Genomic DNA, 5,000 nt, shown 5'->3' with positions numbered 1-5,000 from the left:
GCCTGGGACCGGGGTTGACCTGTTGTCCCTGCCGGACTTAGAAAATTTTTCTCTGCCGCCTGGGACCGGGGTTGACCTGTTGTCCCTGCCGGACTTAGAAAATTTTTCTCTCCCGCCTGGGACCGGGGTTGACCTGTTGTCCCTGCCGGACTTAGAAAATTTTTCTCTCCCGCCTGGGACCGGGGTTGACCTGTTGTCCCTGCCGGACTTAGAAATTTTTTCTCTGCCGCCTGGGACCGGGGTTGACCTGTTGTCCCTGCCGGACTTGGAAAATTTTTCTCTCCCGCCTGGGACCGGGGTTGACCTGTTGTCCCTGCCGGACTTAGAAATTTTTTCTCTCCAGCCTGGGACCGGGGTTGACCTGTTGTCCCTGCCGGACTTAGAAATTTTTTCTCTCCAGCCTGGGACCGGGGTTGACCTGTTGTCCCTGCCGGACTTAGAAATTTTTTCTCTCCAGCCTGGGACCGGGGTTGACCTGTTGTCCCTGCCGGACTTAGAAATTTTTTCTCTCCCGCCCGGTACCGGGGTTGACCTGTTGTCCCTGCCGGACTTAGAAAATTTTTCTCTCCCGCTCGGAACCGGGGTTGACCTGTTGTCCCTGCCGGACTTAGAAAATTTTTCTCTCCCGCCTGGGACCGGGGTTGACCTGTTGTCCCTGCCGGACTTGGAGCCCCAGGAGGGGATCGGCCACCAGGTCAACCTCCGCTGAAAGCGGCCACGGTTTACCTGGTGCCCGGGGAGCGAATCGGACACCAGGTCAACCTCAGCTGAAGCGGCCGGGGTTGACCTGCTGTCCCTGCCGGACTTAGAAATTTTTTCTCTCCAGCCTGGGACCGGGGTTGACCTGTTGTCCCTGCCGGACTTAGAAAATTTTTCTCTGCCGCCTGGGACCGGGGTTGACCTGTTGTCCCTGCCGGACTTAGAAATTTTTTCTCTCCCGCCTGGGACCGGGGTTGACCTGTTGTCCCTGCCGGACTTAGAAATTTTTTCTCTGCCGCCTGGGACCGGGGTTGACCTGTTGTCCCTGCCGGACTTAGAAAATTTTTCTCTCCCGCCCGGGACCGGGGTTGACCTGTTGTCCCTGCCGGACTTAGAAATTTTTTCTCTGCCGCCTGGGACCGGGGTTGACCTGTTGTCCCTGCCGGACTTAGAAATTTTTTCTCTGCCGCCTGGGACCGGGGTTGACCTGTTGTCCCTGCCGGACTTAGAAAATTTTTCTCTGCCGCCTGGGACCGGGGTTGACCTGTTGTCCCTGCCGGACTTAGAAAATTTTTCTCTCCCGCTCGGAACCGGGGTTGACCTGTTGTCCCTGCCGGACTTAGAAAATTTTTCTCTGCCGCCTGGGACCGGGGTTGACCTGTTGTCCCTGCCGGACTTAGAAAATTTTTCTCTCCCGCTCGGAACCGGGGTTGACCTGTTGTCCCTGCCGGACTTAGAAAATTTTTCTCTCCCGCCTGGGACCGGGGTTGACCTGTTGTCCCTGCCGGACTTGGAGCCCCAGGAGGGGATCGGCCACCAGGTCAACCTCCGCTGAAAGCGGCCACGGTTTACCTGGTGCCCGGGGAGCGAATCGGACACCAGGTCAACCTCAGCTGAAGCGGCCGGGGTTGACCTGCTGTCCCTGCCGGACTTAGAAAATTTTTCTCTCCAGCCTGGGACCGGGGTTGACCTGTTGTCCCTGCCGGACTTTGAAATTTTTTCTCTCCCCGCCTGGGACCGGGGTTGACCTGCTGTCCCTGCCGGACTTGGAGCCCGAGGAGGGAATCGGCCACCAGGTCAACCTCCGCTGAAAGCGCCCACGGTTTACCTGGTGCCCGGGGAGCGAATCGGACACCAGGTCAACCTCTGCTAAAGCGCCCGAGGTTGACCTGGTGCCCGGGGAGCGAATCTGACACCAGGTCAACCTCTGCTAAAGCGCCAGAGGTTGACCTGGTGCCCGGGGAGCGAATCGGACACCAGGTCAACCTCTGCTAAAGCGGCCGGGGTTGACCTGCTGTCCCTGCCGGACTTAGAAAATTTTTCTCTCCAGCCTGGGACCGGGGTTGACCTGTTGTCCCTGCCGGACTTGGAGCCCGAGGAGGGGATCGGCCACCAGGTCAACCTCCGCTGAAAGCGGCCACGGTTTACCTGGTGCCCGGGGAGCGAATCGGACACCAGGTCAACCTCTGCTAAAGCGGCCGGGGTTGACCTGCTGTCCCTGCCGGACTTGGAGCCCGAGGAGGGGATCGGCCACCAGGTCAACCTCCGCTGAAAGCGGCCACGGTTTACCTGGTGCCCGGGGAGCGAATCGGACACCAGGTCAACCTCTGCTAAAGCGGCCGGGGTTGACCTGCTGTCCCTGCCGGACTTGGAGCCCCAGGAGGGGATCGGCCACCAGGTCAACCTCCGCTGAAAGCGGCCACGGTTTACCTGGTGCCCGGGGAGCGAATCGGACACCAGGTCAACCTCTGCTAAAGCGGCCGGGGTTCACCTGCTGTCCCTGCCGGACTTGGAGCCCGAGGAGGGGATCGGCCACCAGGTCAACCTCCGCTGAAAGCGGCCACGGTTTACCTGGTGCCCGGGGAGCGAATCGGACACCAGGTCAACCTCTGCTAAAGCGGCCGGGGTTGACCTGCTGTCCCTGCCGGACTTGGAGCCCCAGGAGGGGATCGGCCACCAGGTCAACCTCCGCTGAAAGCGGCCACGGTTTACCTGGTGCCCGGGGAGCGAATCGGACACCAGGTCAACCTCCGCTAAAGCGCCCGAGGTTGACCTGGTGCCCGGGGAGCGAATCGGACACCAGGTCAACCTCTGCTACGGCGGCCGGGGTTGACCTGCTGTCCCTGCCGGACTTGGAAAATTTCTCTCCCCGCCTCGGACCGGGGTTGACCTGCTGTCCCTACCGGACTTAGAACATTTTTCTCTCCCCGCCCCGGCCCGGGGGTTAACCTCGGGGCGCACAGCTTCCCGGGTCTGACGTGCACGTCCTGTCACCTCCCGGGCCCGGCGTCCTCGTCCTCCCTTCCCCTTGGGCCGGCTCGGAGGAAGTTTTCCCTCGGCCCGGCCTCCGGGTTAATTGTTTGGGCCCGGCTGACTGAGGCCAGGCTGCTGACGCTAAAGCCCGGGGAGGCGGGGGCCTACGGCCATACCGGACCGAATGCCCCCGATCTCGTCCGATCTCGGAAGGTAAACCGTCCCGGGCCTGGCTAGTACCTGGATGGGTGACCGCCTGGGAATCCCAGGTGCCGTAGGCAGCTTTTGGCCCCAGCGGGGGTAGAGCGGGGCGTGTGTCTGCCGTGCGGGAGCAGGGAAGCCGTGAGGCCAAGGCGGCGCGACGGTCCTGGGGGGCGCTGAGGCCTTTCCCTCTGCCTGCCTGCGTGTCGGGGGCGGGGGGGCGGGCGAGGAAGCTTAGGCCCTCACCCGGTGCGGTGCGATGGCTTGGGTCGGGTCGGGGAGAGGGAAGAAAGCGTGTGTGGAGCGTTGGTGGGGCAGGTGTGTGTGTGGGAGTGCTGGGTGGGGCAGGCCGTTGAGGCGGTGGCGGTGGTGGTGTTTTTGGTGGGAGTGAGTTGGGGTCAGGTGGGTGTGGGGTCCCCCCCAGGGGGGGTGGATGGTCTGAGGGTTAAGGCTTGGAACGTGCGTCTTGGGGGACCGTGGGTGGAGGTTGTTGAGAGCGGGGAAGGCCCTGGGTCTCGGTTGTGGACTATTAAGCCCGGTGGAGGGGGACCGTGGGTGGAGGTTGTTGAGAGCGGGGAAGGCCCTGGGTCTCGCTTGTGGACTATTAAGCCCGGTGGAGGGGGACCGTGGGTGGAGGTTGTTGAGAGCGGGGAAGGCCCTGGGTCCCGGTTGTGGACTATTAAGCCCGGTGGAGGGGGACCGTGGGTGGAGGTTGTTGAGAGCGGGGAAGGCCCTGGGTCCCGGTTGTGGACTATTAAGCCCGGTGGAGGGGGACCGTGGGTGGAGGTTGTTGAGAGCGGGGAAGGCCCTGGGTCTCGGTTGTGGACTATTAAGCCCGGTGGAGGGGGACCGTGGGTGGAGGTTGTTGAGAGCGGGGAAGGCCCTGGGTCCCGGTTGTGGACTATTAAGCCCGGTGGAGGTGTTGCGTACGGTGGATGTAAGGGGGAGGGCGTATGAAGTGACCGAGGAGTGGGCAAGGAAACGGGGGGAAAAATTTGGAGGCGAAGGCGGCCGAAAAAGGGTGCGGTTGACCTGGTGCCCGGGGAGCGAATGGGCCACCAGGTCAACCCCCGCTGAAAGCAGCGGAGGTTGACCTGGTGCCCGGGGAGCGAATCGGCCACCAGGTCAACCCCCGCTGAAAGCACCGGAGGTTGACCTGGTGCCCGGGGAGGGAATCGGCCACCAGGTCAACCCCCGCTGAAAGCACCGGAGGTTGACCTGGTGCCCGGGGAGGGAATCGGCCACCAGGTCGACCCCCGCTGAAAGCACCGGAGGTTGACCTGGTGCCCGGGGAGCGAATCGGCCACCAGGTCAACCCCCGCTGAAAGCACCGGAGGTTGACCTGGTGCCCGGGGAGCGAATGGGCCACCAGGTCAACCCCCGCTGAAAGCAGCGGAGGTTGACCTGGTGCCCGGGGAGCGAATCGGCCACCAGGTCAACCCCCGCTGAAAGCAGCGGAGGTTGACCTGGTGCCCGGGGAGCGAATCGGCCACCAGGTCAACCCCCGCTGAAAGCAGCGGAGGTTGACCTGGTGCCCGGGGAGGGAATCGGCCACCAGGTCAACCCCCGCTGAAAGCAGCGGAGGTTGACCTGGTGCCCGGGGAGCGAATCGGCCACCAGGTCAACCCCCGCTGAAAGCAGCGGAGGTTGACCTGGTGCCCGGGGAGGGAATCGGCCACCAGGTCAACCCCCGCTGAAAGCAGCGGAGGTTGACCTGGTGCCCGGGGAGCGAATCGGCCACCAGGTCAACCCCCGCTGAAAGAAGCGGAGGTTGACCTGGTGCCCAGGGAGGGAATCGGCCACCAGGTCAACCCCCGCTGAAAGCAGCGGAGGTTGACCTGGTGCCC

The 5,000-nt window shown here is 63.2% G+C and overlaps 1 non-coding gene across 1 annotated transcript; it reads left to right on the top strand.

The window, feature by feature from the left end:
- Positions 1-3,114: 3,114 nt before the first annotated feature.
- On the top strand, positions 3,115-3,233 carry LOC142006044 (5S ribosomal RNA). The gene has a single exon (XR_012643192.1). It is a non-coding gene; the product is annotated as a 5S ribosomal RNA (ribosomal RNA).
- The last annotated feature ends 1,767 nt before the right edge of the window (positions 3,234-5,000 follow it).

The sequence above is a fragment of the Carettochelys insculpta genome, unplaced genomic scaffold (genome assembly GCF_033958435.1).
Source record: "Carettochelys insculpta isolate YL-2023 unplaced genomic scaffold, ASM3395843v1 scaffold_0038, whole genome shotgun sequence".
In the NCBI taxonomy this organism is placed as follows: Eukaryota; Metazoa; Chordata; order Testudines; family Carettochelyidae; genus Carettochelys; species Carettochelys insculpta.
The sequence above is the reverse complement of the archived record's forward strand: the minus strand, read 5'-3'. Positions and strand labels throughout refer to the sequence as shown.